Raw genomic sequence first — 13,129 nt, forward strand, 5'->3', positions numbered from 1 at the left:
CTGAAAAACACAGCAGAACTTCGTGAAGCATACACAGTATCAACAGCTGAATCAATCAAGCAGAAGAAAGGATATCAGAGACTTAACGAAATAAAGTAGAAGACAAGATTACAGAAAAAAGAATGAAAAGGAACGAACAAAGCCTCCAAGAAATATGGAATATTTGAAAAGACCAAACCTCTGTTTGACTGGTGTTCCTGAGTGACGGGGAGAATGGTGGAACCAAGCTGGAGAACACTCTTCAGGATATTATTCAGGAGAACTTCCCCAACATAGCAAGACAGGCCAACATTCAATTTAGAAAATACAGAGAACACCACAAAGCTACTCCTCGAGAAGAGCAGTCCCAATACACATAATCGTCAGATTCACCAAGGTTGAAATGAAGGAAAAAATGTTAAGTGCAGCCAGAGAGTAAGGTCGGGTTACCCACAAAGGGAAGCCAATCAGACTAATAGCAGATCTCTCTGCAGAAACCCTACAAGCCAGAAGAGAGTGGGGGCCAATATTCAACATTCTTAAAGACAAGAATTTTCAACCCAGAATTTAATATCCAGCCAAACTATCTTTCATAAGTGAAGGAGAAATAAAACCCTTTACAGAGAAGCAAATGCTGAGAGATTTTGTCACCACCAGGCCTGTCTTACAAGACCTCATGAAGGAAGCACTAAACATGGAAAGGAACAACCGCTACCAGCACTGCAAAAACATACCAAATTGTAAAGACCATCAACACTTTGAAGAAACTGCATCAACTAACGGGCAAAATAACGACCTAGCATCAAATGACAGAATCAAATTCACACATAACAATATTAACCTTAAATGTAAATGGGCTAAATGCCTCAATTAAAAGACACAGACTGGCAAACTGGATAGAGGCAAAACCCATCGGTGTGCTGTATTCAGGAGCTCCATCTCATGTGCAAAGACACACATAGACTCAAGATAAAGGGATATTAACCAAGCAAATGGAAAGCAAAAAAAAGAAAAAAAAAAAAAAAGCAGGGGTTGCAATCCTAGTGTCTGATAAAACAGATTTTAAACCAACAAAGATTAAAAGAGACAAAGAAGGGCATTACATAATGGTAAAGGGATCATGCAACAAGAAGTGCTAACTATCCTAAATACATATGCATCCAATACAGGAGAACCCAGATTCATAAAGTAAGTTGTTAGAGACCTACAAAGAGACTTAGACTCCACACAGTAATTGTGGGAGACTTTAACACCCCACTGTCAATATTAGACAGATCAAAAAGACAGAAAATTAACAAGGACATTCAGGACTTGAACTCAGCTCTGGACCAAGTGACCTAATAGACATCTACAGAACTCTCCACCCCAAATCAACAGAATATACATTCTTCTCAGCATGACATCACATCTATTCTAAAATTGACCACATAATTGGAAGTAAAACACTCCTCAGCAAATGCAAAATAATGGAAATCATAACAGTTTCTCAGACCACAGTGCAATCAAATTAGAACTCAGGATTAAGAAACTCACTCAAAACCACACAACTACATGGAAACTGAACAACCTGCTCCTGAATGACTACTGGGTAAGGAACAAAATTAAGGCAGAAATAAAGATGTTCTTTGAAACCAATGAGAAAAAAGACACAACGTACCAGAATCTCTGGGATACATTTAAAGCCGTGTTTAGAGGGAAATTTATAGCACTAAATGCCCACAAGAGAAAGTAGGAAGGATCTAAAATTGACACCTTAACATCACAATTAAAAGAACTAGAGAAGAAAGAGCAAACAGATTCAAAAGCTAGCAGAAGACAAGAAATAACTAAGATCAGAGCAGAAATGAAAGAGATAGAGACACAAAAAACCCTTCAAAAAATCATTGAATCCAGGAGCTGGTTTTTTTTAAAAGATTATCAAAATAGACCACTAGCCAGGCTAGTAAAGAAGAAAAGAGAGAAGAATCAAATCGACGCAATAAAAAACGATAAAGAGGATATCACCACTGATCCCAAGAAATACAAACTACCATCAGAGAATACTATAAACACCTCTAAGCAAATAAACTAGAAAATCTAAAAGAAATGGATAAATTCCTGGACACATACGCCCTCCCAAGTCTTAACCAGGAAGAAGCTGAATCCCTGAATAGACCAATAATAAGTTCTGAAATTGAGGCAGTAATAGCCTATCAACCAAAAAAGTCCAGGACCAGATGGATTCACAGCCAAATTCTACCAGAGGTACAAAGAGGAGCTGGTACCATTCCTTCTGAAACTATTCCAATCAATAGAAAAAGAGGGAATCCTCGCTAACTCATTTTATGAGGCCAGCATCATCCTGATACCAAAACCTGGCACAGACACAACAAAAAAAGAGAAAATTTCAGGCCAATATCCCTGATGAATATCGACGCAAAAATCCTCAATAAAATACTGGCAAACCGAATGCAGCAGCACATCAAAAAGCTTGTTCACCACAATCAAGTTGGCCTCATCCCAGGGATGCAAGGCTGATTCAACATACACAAATCAATAAACATAATCCATCACATAAATAGAACCAATGACAAAAACCACATGATTATCTCAATAGATGCAGAAAAGGCCTTCAACAAAATTCAACACCCCTTCATACTAAACACTGTCAATAAACTAGGTATTGATGGAACATATCTCAAAATAATAAGAGCGATTTATGACAAACCCACAGCCAATATCATACTAAATGGGCAAAAACTGGAAGCATTCCCTTTGAAAACCAGCCCAAGACAAGTATGCCCTCTCTCACCACTCCTATTCAACATAGTATTGGAAGTTCTGGCCAGGGTAGTCAGGCAAGAGAAAGAAATAAAGGGTATTCAAATAGGAAAAGAGGAAGTCAAATTGTTTGCAGATGACATGATTGTATATTTAGAAAATCCCATCATCTCAGTCTAAAATCTCCTTAAGCTGATAAGCAACTTTAGCAAAGTCTCAAGATACAAAATCAATGTGCAAAAATCACAAGCATTCCTATACACCAATAACAAACAGAGAGCCAAATCATGAGTGAACTCCCATTCACAATTGCTACAAAGAGAATAAAATACCTAGGAATACAACTTCCAAGGGATGTGAAGGACCTCTTCAAGGAGAACTACAAACCCCTGCTCAAGGAAATAAGAGAGAAAACAAATAAATGGAAAAACATTGCATGCTCATGGATAGGAAGAATCAATATCGTGAAAATGGCCATACTGCCCAAAGTAATTTATACATTCATTGCTATCCCCATCAAGCTACCATTCACTTTCTTCACAGAATTGGAAAAAACTACTTTAAATTTCATATGGAATCAAAAAAGAGCCCACAAAGCCAAGACAATCCTAAGCAAAAAGAACAAAGCTGGAGGCATCATGCTACCTGACTTCAAACTATACTATAAGGCTACAGTAATGAAAACAACATGCTACTGGTACCGAAACAGATAAATAGACCAATGGAACAGAACAGAGGCCTCAGAAATAACACCACACATCTACAACCATCTGATCTTTGACAAACCTGACAAAAACAAGCAACGAGGAAAGGATTCCCTACTTAATAAATTGTGTTGGGACAACTGGCTAGCCATGTGCAGAAAACTGAAACTGGACCCCTTCCTTACACCTTACACAAAAATTAACTCAAGATGGATTAAAGACTTAAACGTAAGACCTAAAACCACAAAAACCCCAGAAGAAAACCTAGGCAATAACGTTCAGGACATAGGCATGGGAAAGGACTTCATGACTAAAACACCAAAAGCAATGGCAACAAAAGCCAAAATTGACAAATGGGATCTAATTAAATTGAAGAGCTTCTGCACAGCAAAAGAAACTATCATCAGAGTGAACAGGCAACCTACAGAATGAGAGAACATTTTTGCAATCTATCCACCTAACAAATATCAAGAATCTACAAATAACTTAAAATTACAAGAAAAAAACAAACAACCCCATCAAAAAGTAGGCAAAGGATATGAACAGACACTTCTCAAAAGAAGACATTTATGTGGCCAACAAACATATGATAAAAAGCTCATGATCACTTGTCATGAGAGAAATGCGAATCAAAACCACAGTGAGATATCATCTCACACCAGTTAGAATGGCGATCATTAAAAAGTCAGGAAACAACAGAATGTGGAGAAATAGGAACACTTTTACATTGTTGGTAGGAGTGTAAATTAGTTCAACCATTGTGGAAGACAGTGTGGCGATTCCTCAAGGATCTAGAACCAGAAATACCATTTGACCCAGCAATCCCATTACTGGGTATATACCCAAAGGATTATAAATCATTGTACTATAAAGACACATGCACACATATGTTTATTGCGGCACTGTTCACAATAGCAAAGACTTGGAACCAACCCAAATGTCCATCAGTGATAGACAGGATAAAGAAAATGTGGCACATATACACCATGGAATACTATACAGCCATAGAAAAGGATGAGTTCACGTCCTTTGCAGGGACATGGATGAAGCTGGAAACCATCATTCTCAGCAAACTAACACAGGAACAGAAAACCCAACACCACATGTTCTCACTTACAAGTGGGAGATGAACAATGAGAACACATGGACACAGGGAGGGGAACGTCACACACCAGGGCCTGCCAGGGGGTGGGGGGAGGGGGGAAGGACAGCATTAGGAGAAATACCTAATGTAGATGACGGGTTGATGGCTGCAGCAAACCACCATGGCACGTGTATACCTACGTAACAAAACTGCACGTTCTGCCCATGCACCCCAGAACTTAAAATACAATAAAAAATTAAAATAAAAAAATGGGGAGAGTTGATTTCAAATTGGTCTCAAAGAAAGGCAAGAAAGTTGGTCATACGCAAATTAGCTTTAGTCATTTCAAATAGTATACATGTATCAAAACACCATATTGTACCCCATAAATGTAAAACAATTATGATTCATCAGTTAAACTTATATTAATTAAAAAGATAGTATGGTGTAAGCACGAGGACCAATATATAGAAATAGACTATAGACTCTCATATTTAAGGCCAACTGGTTTTCGGCAAGGATGCCAAGACAATTAAATGGGGAAAGAAGAGTCTTTTTAAAAAATGGTGCTGGGACAATTGACTATCCACATGCAAAAGAAGGAGTCTGGACCCAAACATCATTCCATATACAAAAATTAACTCAAAGTTCATCATAAGCCTAAACGTAAGATCTAAAGAAGGCAGTATAAATACTCATTTTCGTGACATTAGATTACGCAATGGTTTCTTAAACATGACGCCAGAGTGCAAGTGAGGAAACAAAAACTAAACATATTGAGCTTCATCGAAATTTAAAAAATTTATATCAGAAGATGCTATTTAAAGAGGGGAAGACAATCTGCAGATTGAGAAAATATTGGCGAATCATCTATCTGATAAAGAACCAGTATCCAGAATACCGAAGGAACCCTTACAGATCCATACAGATAGAAACTAGATTAGCAGTAGGAAGCTGTAGCAGTGAGTGGGAGGCAGGAGTGGTCAATGCCTGCTGATGGGCCAGGGTTCGTTTTTGGGATGATGAGGATTTTTAAAATTAGATTGTCATGTTGTTTACACAACTCTGTGAATACATTGACAACTACATGTCAACTAGTTAATTGCTAAGGAATCTAAAATTATGGTAGAAAGGGTTTGATCAGTGGTCTAGTTTCCTCAAACCCGGCATACTCCTAAGAAAAAGGTTCTCTGCATGACTGACTTTTGCTTGATCAAGAGTTCTTGAATATTCTGCTTGATAAGAAAGTTTGTCCATTCCTGAGTCTGTGGGCCACAATGTACCAACTTGATCAGAAAATTTATGTTAATACTATGATTTATGGTGAACCCCCCCCCCAAAAAAAAAAAAACAAAAGAAACTTCTTAAGCAAAGGAGCTCGAAGTGGTCCCACAGACGGCTCCCGTGTGCTGGGCGGAGTCCCCCTCTCCATCATCAGGCACTCAGAGGAGCATCTGCAGGAAAGGCTCACTGGGAGCAACTCTGGTGGCAGGAGGAGCCAGGTCTGCAGCATGCAGAGGGGACGCCTGGCTGAATGGAGCTCTAGACCTAGAACCTGGTTCCAAAAGGGACAGGTCCCTGGCTTGCTGGATTCTTATACCCACCTCATGCAAGGATGGTGGGCTTGTAATATTTTTGAAGTCAACCACATATCTTTAACTCCACTTCTTTTACCAAAAAACCCCATTTCTAAATGGCCTATATGTTCATTCCTGAGCCTCCTGGTTAGATTTAGATAATGATATTTAAAATGCTTACTACAGGGACCTCTGGAGTATCAATTCCTGAAAACAGGCCCTCAGACACGAACTAATCACTCCTGAATCATGGATTCCAGATTACTACTGCAGAAGCGAACACACACACACACACACACACACACACACACACACACACACACACACAGCTTATAGCAAGTACTTTACTTTAAAACAAATTACTACCCAAATAATAGACCAGTATTCAGTATTCATTCTACAGCCACCACACTGGGGAGAGGCCCCACTCAGCACACAGCTGTTCCTCAAGCCCTGTGCCTCGGTGGGGGGTGGAAAAGCCACAGAGGCCATTGCTCAGACCGTCTCCTGCAGCCACCATGTGGGTGTGGACCCGATTTATCCATTTTCCACGCCAAAATGAAGCAGATAATAATAGAGTCTTTGCCTAACACCTGTCTCTGAGAAATTATGAATTATGGATTTAGGCAGCATTGTGCACTCACACGCGCGTATCTGTCGGAAGGCAAGGCAGCCCCTACCCTGGAGGAACGCGCGGGGTCTCGCATGCATGCCCAGCCTAGCCCCTCCGAGGCTGCCGAGGTGGGCGTCTCACGGGGCTTAGCCGTAGAGGTTCCTGGGGTGAGCGAGGGTGAGGAGGGAGTGGGAGACATGATGGGCACTCATGCCCCTGCTAGGAACCACTGCTCTACATCGAAACCAGCCACAAAAGGGAGCAGAGGCAGCCGGGTTACTGGAGCAGGGACATAGCTGTAACGAGCAAGGTGTTCCTAAAGCCAGGCTCAGAATTCTCTGGAATGCCCACCTGCTCCTGACGCTGAGGTTAACCAGCTCCTCTGGGAGTGTGGACCCACCCAGGGAGAATGATGGCCAGAGTGCCTTCAATGACGGGCTAAGCAGAAGTTGCCAGCCTAGAGGAGCTGCTGATTTTTGTTTATTTTTGTTTTCTTTTTTAGAATGGGTGTTTTAATTCTAGAGGAAAAAGGAAAAGAATATCTAGCCGTAGAAGCTAGACCTGCCTTGAGTGGGCAGTAGGCCAGCTGAGGCCTGGGTTTCTAGGTGGTCGAGAGGAGGCTGGAGACCAGCAGCAGTCAGATGCTGAGAGGAGACAGATTTAACCCTCATCACGATTTTGCTCAAGTCCTGGGGTTCCTGTCCCACAAGTTTTCTTTTCGGAAGCCTGAAAACATATACCAGGTTTACCAACATCCTCAATTCCCAACTGGCCCCTTCTTTCCTGTGGATGTGTTGGGGAAGCCAGGCGTAGAGAATACTGCCATTGACCTCCTCCTGCTCCTTTCCTTCACCCGCTTTATTAGCATCTCAGGAATTTGATGGGTGTGTTGCCAAAGCCAGAATAAGTAGTTTAGACGGTGAGGGCGGCAGCAGCTCAGAGAAGGGAGCAGCTGAAAAATCTCAGAGCTTGTGCACCACCTCTTGAGGCCAGCCAGCCTCGCCCTGTCTCCAGGTAGCTGTGCTCCTAAACCACGACAAATGACTAAGATGTTTTCCGCTCAGGGGAGTCCTGGGGGAAGGAAGGTGCTCTTTCCCTGCAGGTGCATTTGACATCACTCAGGCACAGGAGGTCCCTCCCAGCAGCCTCCAGAGCCTGGGTCGGTCACAGCCCGTCTAGTATTTAAGCATGATTCAGCCGTCCTCCCTACTCCCATGTAAATCCGTGGATATGCACGGAATCCAGCTTCCTCTTTCTGCACATACACACAACCTTTCGGCTGTTTCTCTGGAGGACCCTGACTAACACAGGCCACGGCCCCTCCATCACTGTGGGCTTCCTTTTTCTCCAGTAAGCACTCCCTTTGGGAGAGTCCGATAAGAAAAAAGGAAAGAACCTCATTAGGTCCCTCCACGTCAACACTGACTGTGTGAACCCTAATTACTGCACCTGAATTATTCTTTTCTAGTTGCAAAGAAGGAAATCTCTAAGGTCTTTATTAAAACCTACAAAACTTCTAAAGAATGGTAAAATGGGAAGGCTTGAGTCTTTTTTGCATTGGCAGGAGCATAAATAATTCCTGAGGGCATCTGAACTCCAACCAGGTCAGCCCAGCCCAGCTTTCCCCAACATCCCCCTTGCCAGGGAAGAGGCAGAGAACAGTCACTCAAGTTTATAGAGACTGTATTGTTGCCTTTGATCTTCAGCACCACCCCACCGAGGTAAGCATTAGCTCATCCCTTTGGACAAGGGCAAGTTAGAAAGTGAGAGGGAAAATGAGAAAGGCATTTGGGAAAAACAGGGAGGAGGACTTGGTTGTTGCTTCATTCATGTATTCATTGCACAAATATTTATTGGCCACCGCAATGTGTCAGGTGTGGTGCTGGAAGTGGAGAGACAATAACAAATGAGACAGACAAGGTCCAAACCTTTACCCAACGGAGCGCATAGTCCAGCAAACACTTCCTGAAGGCCTGCACCTGGCAAGGCACTGCCGGAAGAGCCCAAGAGTACAGCAACCTAGCTGAAAGGAGGGTGATCCAACTTTGAAAGCTGCCCCTTCTGTAAGCGCCCTCAATCCCTCAAGCTTATTCTGTCTCACTCATGACTGCTCTCCCTTCCATGGTCTATTGTACCATCTTTCTCTCTCTATTGGCCTGAGAGCTCTTCCAGGGCAGGACCACTCTCCACTCAGCCCAACACAATGTCCGGCGCACGGTTCTTCAGGCACATTCATCCAATGATGAACTGCGATGAGCCGAGCATGGTGTCAGCAGCTGAAGCAACAGAGAGGGAAGAAACCCAGGCCCCTTCCTCCAGGGATGTGGAATCTAGTGCGGGAGAAAGATAAAGAAAGAAGCAACTATTCTGATGTGCTGAGTTTCCTGGGGAATGACTAAGTGCCAAGCTGTGCAGAAGAAGAAATGCTGGCTGGGCCTGGTGGCTCACACTTGTAATCCCAGCACTTTGGGAAGCCAAGGTGGGAGGACTGATTGGAGGCCAGGAGTTTGAGATCAGCCTGAGCAACAGAGCAAGACTCCATCTCTACACAAAATTTTAAAAATTAGCCAGGTGTGGTGGCGCACAACTGTAGTCCCAGCAACTTGGGAGGCTGATATGGGAGGATTGCTTGAGCCCAGGAGTTCTTGGCTGCAGAATGGGCACTGCCCTCCAGCCTGGGCAACACAGTGAGACTTAGTCTCAAAAAAAAAAAAAAAAAAAAACAGCCAAAAAGGAGAGAGGAGGGAGGAGAGAAAGGAGGAGGGAGGAAGGGGAGGTCAAGGAAGGAGGAGGAGGAACATAGATGTAATGGGAAGACAGGCAGGAAAAAGGAGGACAGAAGACATGCTCAGATATGTCTTCATGGCTAGATGGTAAGTTCTGATTGGGCAGAGACAATGTCTGTTCCCTTAGTACCTAGCAAAGGGTCTTGCATTGGGTAGATATTCAATGTATTTTCAGTGGGGAATGAATTCCCATAACAGGGAATCTGAAGCCCTTAATGAAAACCAGAATAGCAAAGAATAATGTTTACTCTTTTATATTGATTAGAAATGCATACTCCACATATAGAAAGTACAAACTCAACAGAGTGAAATCCCAGAGAATGGTTTTTACACATATTTGCAATGTGATCAGTCAATGTTCCTGAAACCTAAAAAGAATCCAGTAACCATTTAATATTAAATGTACGGAGAGCTACCTAAATCCTAGGGTCATGTTGCTTGTCACTTGAGAGAACACCATTTTCTTGTCTAACTCTTATTTTTATTCACCTTCATGATCATACGTGCATGTGCGGGCACACGAACATCAACATCAATATCTGGTTTCTAGAGCAGATTCTCAAAAGGAAGGAAACCTGCCTTGATAGCATCTTACAAAACTCAGCACAGGCTGGGCGCGGTGGCCCACGCTTGTAATCCCAGCACTTTGGGAGGCCGAGGCGGGCGGATCACGAGGTCAGGAGATCGAGACCACGATGAAACCCCGTCTCTACTAAAAATACAAAAAATTAGCCGGGCGCGGTGGCGGCGCCTGTAGTCCCAGCTACTCGGAGAGGCTGAGGCAGAGGAATGGCGTGAACCCGGGAGGCGGAGCTTGCAGTGAGCCGAGATGGCGCCACTGCACTCCAGCCTGGGCGACAGAGCAAGACTCCGTCTCAAAAAACAAAAAACAAAAAACAAAAAAAAAACACAACAAACTCAGCACATTACCACGCACAGATGCATTCCAATCATGAAATCTCTCAGGACAAAAAGTATTCTATGGGTGATGCTGTTTTTTTTTTTCCCCCAGGTTTTGCTTATTAATGACCCAGCCAGGCCTCCTCACATCGTCTTGTGCTACAGGCATTGACTCCTCACATCGGAAAAGTAAAATGCCTAGAAATGCCTAAAGGAGAAATAAAACAAAGTGGTTGATGCTTAGAAAAAAAAGTCATCCAATTCATTCACAGTGGGTCATGCTTCTTAACTCAGCCACAAGGAAATCCCAATTCAAGCAAAAATAATTCTGTCTTCATTATTCTACAATCCAGTGGGTGTCTATGATAATTTGAGTACTCCTTTCTTGAAAAGAGAAGATCAGCACATGTGTCTTTAATAACACATTCCTCTTGGTCTTGCTGAAATACTACATTAGTGACTGCATTTGATTGCGCTGGAACCTGGCTCAGGCCCCCTACTGATGCTCTTACAGGCCATTATTAATGCGTACCCCTTCAGGGGCTGTAATTTGGGACTCAATTTGCCATAAAATTGTCCTAAGTGTCACCTTAGTAATCGGAGATCACATGACCCATGAAACACATTGAGATGAAAGATGGCACCTCTTGGAAATGAATGTCAAATTTTCCCCCATAGTAAAAAGGTACTAGCCATTGTATTTGAAATGGATTTCACTGTGCCTTGAGATGGGGAGGGGCTACAATGTTCCCTATGCACATTCCTTGAGCTGGGCCTGCTAGGCCTCAGACCAGAGCCTTCACCTACCACATATCCTGAAGACTCAACACACAGACTCCAGTAATTCAGCCATCCCTCAGGTGGATTTTGATGGTGCTTACCTTTTTGACCAAAAATCCCTATGTTGTCTAGCAAAGGAGTTTTATCCTAATTCCAGATACAAAAAGTAGGTTAGATGTCAAGTCTGGCAAAACAAAGGGTAGTTTGATTAATCATTATGGAAATGCCAATCGAAACCACAATCAAGATCTATCCTGATCACATCTATCAGGATGGCTATTTCCAAAAAAAAAAAAAAAAAACAGAAAATCACAACAGTTGACAAGGATGTGGAGAAACTGGAAGCCTTGCACATTGCTAGTGGGAATGTAAAATGGTGCAGCCGGCATAGAAAACAGTATGGCAGCTCCTCAAAAAAGGAAACACAGGATCACTATTAACATGTGATCCAGCAATTTCACCTCTGAGTACACAACCCAAAGAATTGAAGGCAGGGACTTGAATAGATACCTGTGTATCAATGTTCATAGCAACACTATTCACAATAGTGAAATGACAGTAATAATGATCTATGTGTCTACTGGCCAATGAATGGATAAACAAAAGCAGATATAGACATACAATAGAGTGTTACTGAGTCTTAGAAAGGAATGGAATTCCTGACACATGCTGCACATTTGCACATGGATGAACCCTGAAGACATGATGCTAAGTGAAATCAACCAGACAGAGAGAGACAAATAATGTGTGATTCCACTTATACAAGACGCGTAGAGTAGTTGAATTCAGAGACAGAAAGTGGAGTGGTGGTTCCCACGGTGGAGCGGGGGTCATTGTTTAATGGTATATAGTTTCAGTTTGGGAAGATGGAAACATTTGAAAAATGGATGGTGGTGACAGCTGGAGAACAATGCAAATGTACTCAACACCACTGAGCTTTCTATTTTAAAATGGTTAGAATGGTAAAGCATACATTATGTACCTTTTACAGCAAAATGTTTTAAGGTAGATTGGTGGTCAAAATACTAGAATTTCACATTTAAATGGACAAAAGCTAAAATGAATGCAATGTGGGACTACCCTGGAAAACTCTGGGCATTTGGCCATCTTGAAACTGTTCTGTAGATAAGGTAGATCAAGACCAGGAAGCCCTGGGGAGAAGGTGGCAGGGATATAGAGCTGGAGAGAAGGGGAACTGTCTGCCTCTTTCCTTCAGAAAAGCCTGCAGTGGCAACTTGTTCACTTCTAGCCTTACTGCTCAGACTGCAGAGGACGCTGGCACTAGCACCTTTGTCTGCCTCAAGGGCTCTGTTGGAAAGTTGAGTCAAATCAACTACCTTGCAGCCTTAATCTACAGTAGTTATTTTTGTTGTTCCTTCTGTTCCTGGTGACTCTTGGTTCTGAATTTAGTCTAGCAGAATGAGAGGGCCTGCACAGGGGCCCTGCTATAAGTTACCTTCACTCACAAAATGCAGGCATCCCCACCCCTAGTTACAACACACAGGTAGCAACATGTCTTCATATGTTCTAAAGCAGAGAAAAGAGCCAATGGAACCTATAAGCTGTAGCACCTGAAGCACTTTTAGATGATTCTACCATTTTAAAATAAAAAATACCAAGATTTATCTGGTCATCTAGAGGGGCGAGACACAGTATGATTATGATGCTCTTAGGAACTTCAGAGCACTCCTAGAGGCCACTTTTAATGAAGTACAATCCTCCTGACTGGAGATTAAGTCAATATCCTTTATCACACTATTGAAAGCACTGAATATTTTGGTATCGACCCTCACTACTCTATTTCAAAAGAGGCTGAAGAAGCTGAAAAGCTGAGCAGCACTTCTCAGTTTCAAGAAACTAGGAGGCAAAAACTGGAGTCTAGAGCTCAACAGTGAGGCCTAATAACTCCCTCTATTGGGGGCTGAGATCTCAAAGAACTCTACCCT

This window comes from Symphalangus syndactylus, chromosome 19 (assembly GCF_028878055.3).
Source record: "Symphalangus syndactylus isolate Jambi chromosome 19, NHGRI_mSymSyn1-v2.1_pri, whole genome shotgun sequence".
In the NCBI taxonomy this organism is placed as follows: Eukaryota; Metazoa; Chordata; class Mammalia; order Primates; family Hylobatidae; genus Symphalangus; species Symphalangus syndactylus.